The 11,297-nt window shown below is 42.6% G+C and overlaps 1 protein-coding gene across 1 annotated transcript in view; it reads right to left on the reverse strand.

Moving 5' to 3' along the window:
• LOC137636209 (serine/threonine-protein kinase Nek3-like) overlaps positions 1 to 11,297 on the reverse strand; it is a 115,281-nt gene that overhangs the window by 85,707 nt on the left and 18,277 nt on the right. The gene's annotated exons all lie outside the window — the stretch shown is intronic.

The raw sequence follows: 11,297 nt of genomic DNA on the forward strand, positions 1-11,297 counted from the left end.
TCTTTTGTTCCTACACAAATACAAACCATTCGCTATTTATAGGGGTGACTAACTCTTAGGAGGAAGGAAGTCCTCACCATCTGGCCTTGGTTTTACCTGGGGCTCTCTATTCCTCGATGTATGGTCGAGTGTAGTAGGAACCCTACCCTCGCTAAAATGAAGTGCTGCAATTAGTGTATGTATTATTAGCGACCTGCAGAAGCTGTGTGTTTGTGATACTAGCAATGCAGCTGGTCCTCAACACAGGAAGTCGAGTCATAAAGATACGAGAGTCCTCAGACTTTACCCTACCTTCCCTCGTAGCGTATTGGGGAAGCAAGAAGTATTAATTCTATACCTAAGATACACAAGGGAAGTGGAATGAATGAATGAATGATTTAAAGTTTTCAGGCATCCTGACATCTAAGGTCATTGACGCCGGTAACATTTAATTTATGTATACAAAAATAAAAAATGAAGCAAAATAAAAAATTAGAGAGTATTCAATTAAAATCATAAAAATTGAATGTCATAAAAGTTAAATATTTTTCAGAAGACCTGCTTCTGAAAGAAATCTAAAAATGCCACTTGCATGGTAGGACACATCATTTCCAAGAATCTTGGCAAGGATGAACCTGCCACCCTCACCTCGAGCCTCAAACAAATATCTATTCCGCAAGTTGTTATAATTGGGGCATTCAGTCAACAAATGCCTTACTGTTAGAGGTACCAAACAGTTCTCACAATACGGTTGGTGTTGGCCCTTCAGCAGAAACTCGTGTGTCAACCGAGTGTGACCAATACGGAGACGACAAAGAGACGTCTCCCATTTTCGGGGCATCATATTATACCTCCAAGGAGATATGTCATTTGTTACTTCCCTCATTTTACAAGGGAAGTGGATCTTACCAGCAGAGAAGCGAGGTCAGCTGTGCTGTGTACCACGGAGCTGATTCCCCAGAGGGGAAGACGGTGAAAGGAAGAAAGGAGCCAGTCATTCTTACTCATTCACCCCCAAGACTAACCCAGGTGCCCTCAGCCCTCAACTCTCTGCTACTTGTCCATCAAGGAGCTTGAGGTGTATAGACCACTTGTTGTGCAGCCACCACAGGATCAATAGAAAAGATCTCCATGTTCTTGTGGGTTACGTATTGCCGGTAGTGGGCGGTGAAGGTCATCCGACATTTCCACACATCCGCTTGCAGTACCTGCGCCAGAGAGTAGTTTTTCTTGAACGCCAGAGATGTTACAATGCCCCTGATGTCATGAGACTGGGTTGTTTGGAAGGAGGAGGGTCTGGATTAAGAGCAAACTCAATTACTTTCCAAATCCAGGAGGAAAAGGTATTCCTTATGACCCTCCTCTTGACCTTCCCCGTGCTGACAAATAAAGCTAGCACATGGGGTCAAGCTGCTGCCGTTCTTTTAAGGTAACACCTCATACTCCTGACCGGGCAAAGTACCAATTGGTCTGAATCTTCGGTTACAGAACAAAGATTCTTAATTCGGAATGGGTCGAACTCCTTTGCAACTGCTGACGTCGGCAAAATAAAAGGCTGAAAAAGGCACCGAAGGTACGATGGTAGCACATTATATAAATATATATATAAATATATATATATATATATATATATATATATATATATATATATATATATATATATATATATATATATATATATATATATAAATATATATATAAATATATATATATATATATATATATATATATATATATATATATATATATATATATATATATATATATATATATATATATATAAATATATAAATATATAAATATATATATATATATATATATATATAAATATATATAAATATATATATATATATATATATATATATATATATATATATATATATATATATATATATATATATATGATAAATTTTGCACATTTTTACGTGTTTTTCATATTCAAATAAGCCATATATATTTTGATATATATATATATATATACATATATATATATACATATATATATATATATATATATATATACATATATATATAAATATATATATATATATATATATATATATATATATATATATATATATATATAAATATATATATAAATATATATATATATATATATATATATATATATATATATATATATATATATATATATATATATATATATATATATATATATATATATAAATATGTTATTTTCATTAGTAAAATAAATTTTTGAATATACTTACCCGATAATCATGTAGCTGTCAACTCCGTTGCCCGACAGAATTCTACGGGAGGGATACGCCAGCTATCACTATACTAGAAGGGGGTGTACTCACCAGCGCCACCTGTGGCCAGGTACTGCAGTACTTCTTGTTGACACCACCTCACTTTTTCCTCGGTCCACTGGTTCTCTATGGGGAGGAAGGGTGGGTCAATTAAATCATGATTATCAGGTAAGTATATTCAAAAATTTATTTTACTAATGAAAATAACATTTTTCAATATTAAACTTACCCGATAATCATGTAGCTGATTCACACCCAGGGGGGTGGGTGAAAACCAGTGTACATGACTAAAGGATAGCTAAGTATCCCGTATTTCATATAATCAGTTATTTCAAAATAACAATGAAATAATAAGTACCTGGTAAGGAAGTCGACTTGAACCGTTACTCTGCCTTTATTAAGTTCGTCTTCCTTACTGAGCGCAGCGTTCCTCTTAGGAGGGTGAATCAACTCTAAGGTGCTAAAGTATACAGGGCTGCAACCCATACTAAAGGACCTCTACACAACCTCTAACCCAGGCGCTTCTCAAGAATGAATTGACCACCCGCCAAATCAAAAAGGATGCGGAAGGCTTCTTAGCCTACCGTAACAACCCAAAAAACAACAATAAAAGCATTCAAGAGAAAGGTTAAAAAAGGTTATGGGATTAAGGGAATGTAGTGGCTAAGCCCTCACCTACTACTGCACTCGCTGCTACGAATGGTCCCAGGGTGTAGCAGTTCTCGTAAAGAGACTGGACATCTTTAAGATAAAATGATGCAAACACTGACTTGCTCCTCCAATAAGTTGCATCCATAATGCTCTGCAGAGAACGGTTCTTATTAAAGGCCATCGAAGTGGCTACGGCTCTCACTTCGTGGGTCCTTACCTTCAGCAAAGCAAGGTCTTCATCCTTCATGTGAGAATGGGCTTCTCTAATCAGAAGCCTTATATAATACGAAACTCCGTTTTTGGACATGGGCATCGAAGGTTTCTTGATTGCACACCATAAGGCTTCTGACTGTCCTCGTATAGGTTTTGACCTATTAAGATAATATTTCAGAGCTCTGACAGGGCAAAGAACTCTTTCTAGCTCGTTACCTACCATGTTGGAAAGGCTAAGAATTTCAAACGATCTAGGCCAAGGACGTGAAGGAAGTTCATTCTTAGCTAAAAATCCGAGCTGTAAAGAACATGTTGCAGATTCGGATGTGAACCCAATGTTCTTGCTGAAGGCATGAACCTCACTGACTCTTTTAGCTGTTGCAAGGGAGACGAGGAAAAGAGTCTTGAGGGTAAGGTCCTTGAAGGAAGCTGACTGGAGAGGTTCGAACCTAGGAGACATAAGGAACCTTAAGACTACGTCTAGATTCCAGCCTGGAGTGGGTAAACGACGTTCTTTAGAAGTCTCAAAAGACTTAAGGATGTCTTGAAGGTCCTTGTTGGAAGAAAGGTCCAAACCTCTGTGGCGGAGAACTGAAGCCAACATACTTCTGTACCCTTTAATCGTAGGAGCCGAAAGGGATCTCTCATTCCTTAGATGTAATAGGAAGTCAGCTATTTGGGTTACAGAGGTATTGGTAGAGGAAACTGCATTGGCTCTACACCAGCTTCGGAAGACTTCCCACTTGGATTGGTAGACTCTACGAGTGGATACCCTCCTTGCTCTGGCAATCGCACTGGCTGCCTCCTTCGAAAAGCCTCTAGCTCTAGCGAATCTTTCGACAGTCTGAAGGCAGTCAGACGAAGAGCGTGGAGGTTTGGGTGCACCTTGTCTACGTGAGGTTGACGTAGAAGGTCCACTCTTAGAGGGAGAGTCCTGGGGACGTCGACCAGCCATTGTAGTACCTCTGTGAACCATTCTCTTGCAGGCCAAAGGGGAGCAACCAGCGTCAGCCGTGTTCCTTCGTGCGAGACGAACTTCTGAATGACTCTGTTGATGATCTTGAACGGTGGGAATGCGTAAAGGTCGAGATGGGACCAATTCAGCAGAAAAGCATCCACATGAACTGCTGCTGGGTCTGGAACTGGGGAACAGTACAAAGGAAGCCTCTTGGTCATGGAGGTGGCAAACAGATCTATCGTAGGCTGACCCCACAAGGTCCAAAGTCTGTTGCACACGCTCTTGTGAAGGGTCCATTCCGTGGGGATGACTTGATCTTTTCTGCTTAGGCGATCTGCTGAGACGTTCATGTTGCCCTGAATGAACCTCGTTACTAGAGTGAGGTTTAGACTTCTTGACCAAATGAGGAGGTCCCTTGCTATCTCGTACAGGTTCCTCGAATGGGTCCCTCCCTGCTTGGAGATGTAAGCCAAGGCTGTGGTGTTGTCGGAGTTCACCTCCACCACCTTGCCTAGCAGGAGGGACTTGAAGTTCATTAGGGCCATATGAACTGCCAGTAGCTCCTTGCAGTTGATGTGGAGCGTTTCCTGTTCCCTGTTCCACGTTCCCGAGCATTCCTGTCCGTTCAAGGTCGCGCCCCAGCCCGAGTCTGATGCATCCGAGAAGAGATGAAGATTGGGGGTCTGAATCGCTAACGATAGGCCCTCCTTGAGAAGGAGGTTGGTCTTCCACCACAAGAGAGTGGTCTTCATCTCTTTGGTGACCGGGATAGAGACTGCTTCGAGCGTCAAATCCTTGTCCCAATGAGCTGCTAGATGGAATTGGAGAGGGCGGAGGTGGAGTTTCCCTAACTCGACGAACAGGGCTAATGATGACAGGGTCCCTGTGAGACTCATCCACTGTCTCACCGAGCAACTGTTCCTCTTCAGCATGCTCAGGATGCAATCTAGGGCTTGGCTTATCCTTGGGGCCGATGGAAAAGCCCGAAAATCCTGACTCCGAATCTCCATTCCCAGGTAAACTATGGATTGGGAGGGAATGAGCTGGGACTTTTCTAAGTTGACTAACAGACCCAGTTCCTTGATCAAGTCTAAAGTCCAGTTGAGACTCTCCAGACAGCGACGACTCGTGGAGGCTCTCAACAGCCAGTCGTCTAAATAAAGGGAGGCTCTGATGTCCGATAAGTGGAGGAATTTTGCAATATTCCTCATCAGATGCGTAAACACCATAGGAGCTGTGCTTAGGCCAAAACACAGGGCTTGGAATTGGTACACAACCTTTCCAAAAACGAATCTCAGGAAAGGTTGGGAGTCTGGATGAATAGGAACGTGAAAGTAAGCATCTTTCAGATCCAACGAGACCATCCAGTCCTCCTGCCTGACCGCTGCTAGGACCGACTTCGTCGTCTCCATAGTGAACGTCTGCTTGGTGACATAAGCATTGAGCGCGCTGACATCCAGCACCGGTCTCCAACCTCCTGTCTTCTTGGCCACCAGAAAGAGACGGTTGTAGAAGCCCGGGGATTGATGGTCCCGAACTATAACCACTGCCTTCTTCTGTAACAGGAGCGACACCTCCTGGTGCAACGCTAGCCTCTTGTCCTTTTCCTTGTAGTTGGGAGAGAGGTTGATGGGAGAAGTGGTCAGAGGGGGTTTGCGGCAGAATGGTATCCTGTAACCCTCCCTTAGCCACCTGACAGACTGGGCGTCTGCACCTCTCCTTTCCCAAGCTTGCCAGAAGGTCTTGAGTCTGGCTCCTACTGCTGTCTGGAGAGGAGGAGAGTCAGTGTTTGCCTTTTGAAGTCTTGGGACCTTTCCTAGACCTGCTCCTGGAAGAGTCTGGACGGGAGCTTCCTCGGCTGGGGGCTCTGCCACGAAAGGGCGGAATAAACCTTGTAGCAGGAGTATCAGCCACTGGGGTGCGGTAAGTCCTGGGAACTGAGGGAGCAACCTTAGTTTTACGAGCTGAAGAGGCCACAAGATCATGAGTGTCCTTCTGAATCAGGGCCGCAGACAAATCCTTGATAAGCTCTTCGGGAAACAAGAACTTAGAAAGCGGAGCAAAAAGGAGTTGAGACCTTTGACAAGGTGTGATGCTGGAAGAAAGAAAGGTGCAAAGTTGCTCCCTTTTCTTAAGAACTCCTGACACAAACATTGAAGCAAGCTCGCCAGACCCATCCCGAATTGCTTTATCCATGCAGGACATTAAAAGCATGGCCGAGTCCTTGTCCGCAGGGGAGGTCTTCTTGCTCAGGGCCCCCAAGCACCAGTCTAGAAAATTGAACATCTCAAAGGCACGAAATACACCCTTTAGGAAGTGGTCTAAATCGGAGAAGGTCCAGCAAACCTTAGAGCGCCTCATTGCTGATCTACGAGGAGAGTCGACCAAACTTGAGAAGTCAGCCTGGGCAGAGGCAGGGACTCCCAAGCCTGGTTCCTCTCCTGTGGCATACCATACACCCGCCTTAGAAGTGAGCTTAGTAGGTGGGAACATAAAGGAAGTCTTCCCTAGTTGCTGTTTAGACTGCAACCACTCCCCTAATATTCTTAAAGCTCTCTTAGATGACCTAGCAAAGACGAGCTTAGTATAAGTTGACTTAACAGGTTGCATGCCCAGCTTAAACTCAGATGGAGGAGAGCGGGGGGTAGCAGAAACAAAATGGTCCGGGTATACCTCTCTGAAAAGAGCCAGGACCTTACGAAAGTCAATGGGTAGAGGAGAAGACTTGGGTTCTTCCACGTCTGATGAGGGATCCAGGTGCGCAGCTTCCTCCTCAGAAACCTCATCACCAGAGTGTAGCGAAGTGAGAGGTAATGTAACAGTGGTATGCTGAACAGCAGAATCTGAACAAGCGGGTGCATAAACGCTTGTGGTTTCATCCTCAAGTCTCTGTTGCTGAGTTAAAACCTGTGGTTCAGGCTGCAAAGACTGGTCCAGAAGAGTAGAGGGAGGTAGGCGCATGGGTTGAGGTGGCTGACTCCTAGCATGAGTTTCTTGTCTCAAGAGTTGCGCTTGCTGTAAGGGTTGCGGATGCGCAGTAGCAGGTTCCTGAGGAACGAGTTGAGGTTCCTGAGGTGTGAGCTGCGAGAGTTGAGGTAGCGGCTGCGCAGAACGCAGTTCTTGTCTCGCGAGTTGAGGTTCCTGAGGTGCTAGCCTAAGGTGTTGAGGCTCTCGCCTTGAGGAGGGTTGAGGTCGCTGCAGCGAGTGCTGAGGTGGCTGCCTCATGGATGGAAGAGGTTGTCGTACCTCAAGAGATTGTTGCCTCGCTGGTGGAACCGCAAGCGGAAGCGGAGGAAGTAAGGCATAAGACTCCTGCTCCCATTGCTGAGGTTGCCTTAAGGAAGGCGGAGGTTGCTGCACACCGCTGGTAACTGGCAACTCAGAACGCGGTAAGGTATCCTGAGGAACCTCAACATCGTACGCCTGGCAGACTGGACTGCGGTGAGGCGGAGCGATCGCAGGAGGAGGTGTAACCTTCTCAGCCTGACACTCACGCATTAAGACCGCAAGCTGTGACTGCATGGACTGCAGCAAAGTCATCTTGGGGTCGACAGACGCTAAGGTCTGCTGAGGCAAAGCCTTAACAGAAGATGAGGTCTGTTGCGGCATCACCTTACCTCTCTTAGGAGGTGTGCAGTCACCTGATGACTGCGGAGAGTCAGAGCTAATCCAATGACTGCAACCAGGTTGTAGAGCTCTTGAGGTCTGGACTTTGCGTTTGAGAGGTCTTGAGACCTGAGTCCAGCGTTTCCTCCCTGACATTTCTTCTGCAGACGAGTAAAAGACGGGCTCAATCGTCTGCGGGTGGGAGTGACGGTCTCTGTAAGACACGCCCGCAACCACCGAGGATACTTCTGTGCGCCGATCAAGGCCTGCCGAACCCTTTTGCCCTTCGACATTGCTTCTCCCCTGGGCTTGGGAGCTTGCAAGAGGTCCCGGACTGGGAGGACGACTGGCACGCACAGAAGTACCCTCACGCACCACATTGACACTGACACTAGCACTTGGCACCGCACTGACACTAGCACTTGGCACAGCACTGGCACTATCACCTCCCACTGCACTTTTGACCTTAAGTTCTTTGACTTCTGCCATAAGAGACTTATGGTCACTAACCACCGATTCCACTTTGTCACCTAAAGCCTGAATGGCACGCAAAACATCGGACATATCAGGTTGAGCACAAATAGAAGGTTCGGGGGTAGCCACTACAGGGGGAGGAAAAGGTTGAGGATCATGAGGTGAGGAAAAAAGTGAAGAGCGAGAAGAACTCCTCCTAACTCTCTCTCTCTCTAACTTGGTTGAATATTTCAGGAATCGAACAAATTCAAGTTCCGAAAGTCCGGCGCATTCCTCACATCGATCTTCCAACTGACAGGGTCTTTTCCTACAGTCAGAACAAGCGGTGTGAGGATCAACCGAGGCCTTCGGAACACGCCTATTACAAGACCTACATCGTCTATGGGGTGGGGCTTGTGAAAGGTCAGACATCTTGAATCAAAGAGTTAGTCAAGGGGGATTCCAAATCAAGCAAAAAGATCGTTAACCATTAATCAAAACCAAATAAAAGCTATCTAAGCTAATTAGAAAAGTTTCCAGTATAGCGAAAGCTGAAATCTTAGAGAAATACTTCACCAAAAACCGTGAACAATACTCCAAAATCATAAGCGTATCCCAGAATGTCTTGCCGGAAGCACGACAGAGGAAAAAGTGAGGTGGTGTCAACAAGAAGTACTGCAGTACCTGGCCACAGGTGGCGCTGGTGAGTACACCCCCTTCTAGTATAGTGATAGCTGGCGTATCCCTCCCGTAGAATTCTGTCGGGCAACGGAGTTGACAGCTACATGATTATCGGGTAAGTTTAATATTGAAAAATATATATATATATATATATATATATATATATATATATATATATATATATATATATATATATATATATATATATATATATATATATATATATATGTATAAATATATATATATATATATATATATATATATATATATATATATATATATATATATATATATATATATATATATATATATATATATATATATATATATAATATATTATATATATATATATTTATATATAAATATATATATATATATATATATATATATATATATATATATATATATATATATATATATATATATATTTATTTATATACAGTGAACCCTCGCTACTTCGCGGTTCGACAATCGCGGATTCACCACTTCGCGGGTTTTTTCCATAACCCATATATATATACATATCGCGGATTTTCCGGAAAATTCGAAAATACCGCGAAATCTGAAGACAACCAAATACGATATTTTGTTACCTGTAATTCCATTAATACTGTAATTAGTAATATCTGCTCTTACTGATTGTTCATTGCATTACATATGATATATAATTCAGCACAGAAAGAAATAAAACACGAAAAGAGAATGTGATCATACGATAATACTGTACAGTACTGTACAGTATACAGTACAGTACGTAGTAAAATTAAATCGAACATGAAACGCAAATCAGATGCAGTCATACCATATTAGAATGGTGTAAGGCTGCTGATGGCTACTACTGTACAGTACTACAAATGTAATGGATGTGCTTCTTTTCCTTGAATCTTTTGTATGTATACGTACGTAGTACTGCAGCCAATAATATTCTTTGTTGCAAAAATCACATTTCGAATAAGCGTACGAGAGAGAGAGAGATAGAGAGAGAGAGAGAGAGACACACACATCCTACAGTACAACAAAAGCGTAAAATAGCGTACGTAAAGCTGTATTATTATTATTGTTATTATTATTATTATTGTTGTTGTTGTTAATAAAATTATTACTGTTATTATTATTATCATTATTATTATTATTATTACTGTATTACTGTACTGTACTGTATTATCATACGATAATTCAGTACTGTATACAGTACGTAGTAAAATTAAATCGAACATGAAACGCAAATCAGATGCAGTCATACAATATTAGAATGGTGTAAGGCTGCTGATGGCTACTACTGTACGTACAGTACTACAAATGTAATGGATGTGCTTCTTTTCCATGAATCTTTTGTATGTATACGTACATAGTACAGTACTGCATCCAATAATATTCTTTGTTGCAAAAATCACATTTCGAATAAGCGTACGAGAGAGAGAGAGAGAGAGAGAGAGAGAGAGAGAGAGAGAGAGAGAGAGAGAGAGAGACACACACACACACATCCTACAAAAGAATAAAACACTGTAGCATACGTAAAGCTATTAAATATTGTTATTATTATTGTTGTTGTTAATAAAATTATGATTGTTATTATTATTATCATTATTATTATTATTATTACAGTACTGTACTGTATTATTATCATTATTTATTATTATTATTATTAATACGTACGTTCGGTATGCGCGGGGCATCTTGTATGAGTTGGTAACCTACGCATCATATACTGTAAAACGGGTTGTGATTGGTTCAAGCGCTGATAGATGACGAATCAGAACTCAAGTTTTGTTATCTAGCCTGTGATTGGTGTTTTGCCATCATCTCCAACCCGCAGCATCTAGGTTCTCGCAGGCCCGGATCGTCCACTCTCTGTTCCCGCGTATCGCTGAGTAGACGTTCTTAAGTTTGTGAATCTGTGCTGTGTGCGACCTTTTTAAGTTTAACTTTTTGTGTCAAATCCTACTGTACAATGGCTCCCAAGCATTCTGCTTCTCTTAAGGCTGGTAGTGAGCCTAAACGCCACCGAAGGATGATGACGATAGCTTAGAAGGTTACGCTTCTCGATATGTTAAAAGATGGTAGAAGTTACGCGTCCGCTGGGCGCCATTTTGGCATCAACAAATCTACTGTTCGCTATATCAAGAAGGACGAGGCGAACATTAGAAAGACGGCTGCAATCACCTTTAGCAGATCAGCGAAGCGAGTCGTTACAACGCGTAATAAAACGATCGTACGCATGGAAGGTGCTTTAGCTGTGTGGATTGCCGACTGCCGGAAGAAGAACATAGCCTTGGATAAGAACACCATCCAAACAAAGGCTTTGAGCTTATATGAGAATTTTGCTGCAAAGGAACCTAAAGACGACGACGGCAACCATGCTGAAGATGATGATGATGCAGATGATCCTCAACCAGGGACATCCACTGATTCCCAGCCTCAGAAACGTTTTTCCGCCAGCAAAGGATGGTTCGCGAAGTTTCAGAAACGCTTCGCCCTGAAAA

This window comes from Palaemon carinicauda, unplaced genomic scaffold, assembly GCF_036898095.1.
Source record: "Palaemon carinicauda isolate YSFRI2023 unplaced genomic scaffold, ASM3689809v2 scaffold251, whole genome shotgun sequence".
NCBI classification, from domain to species: Eukaryota; Metazoa; Arthropoda; class Malacostraca; order Decapoda; family Palaemonidae; genus Palaemon; species Palaemon carinicauda.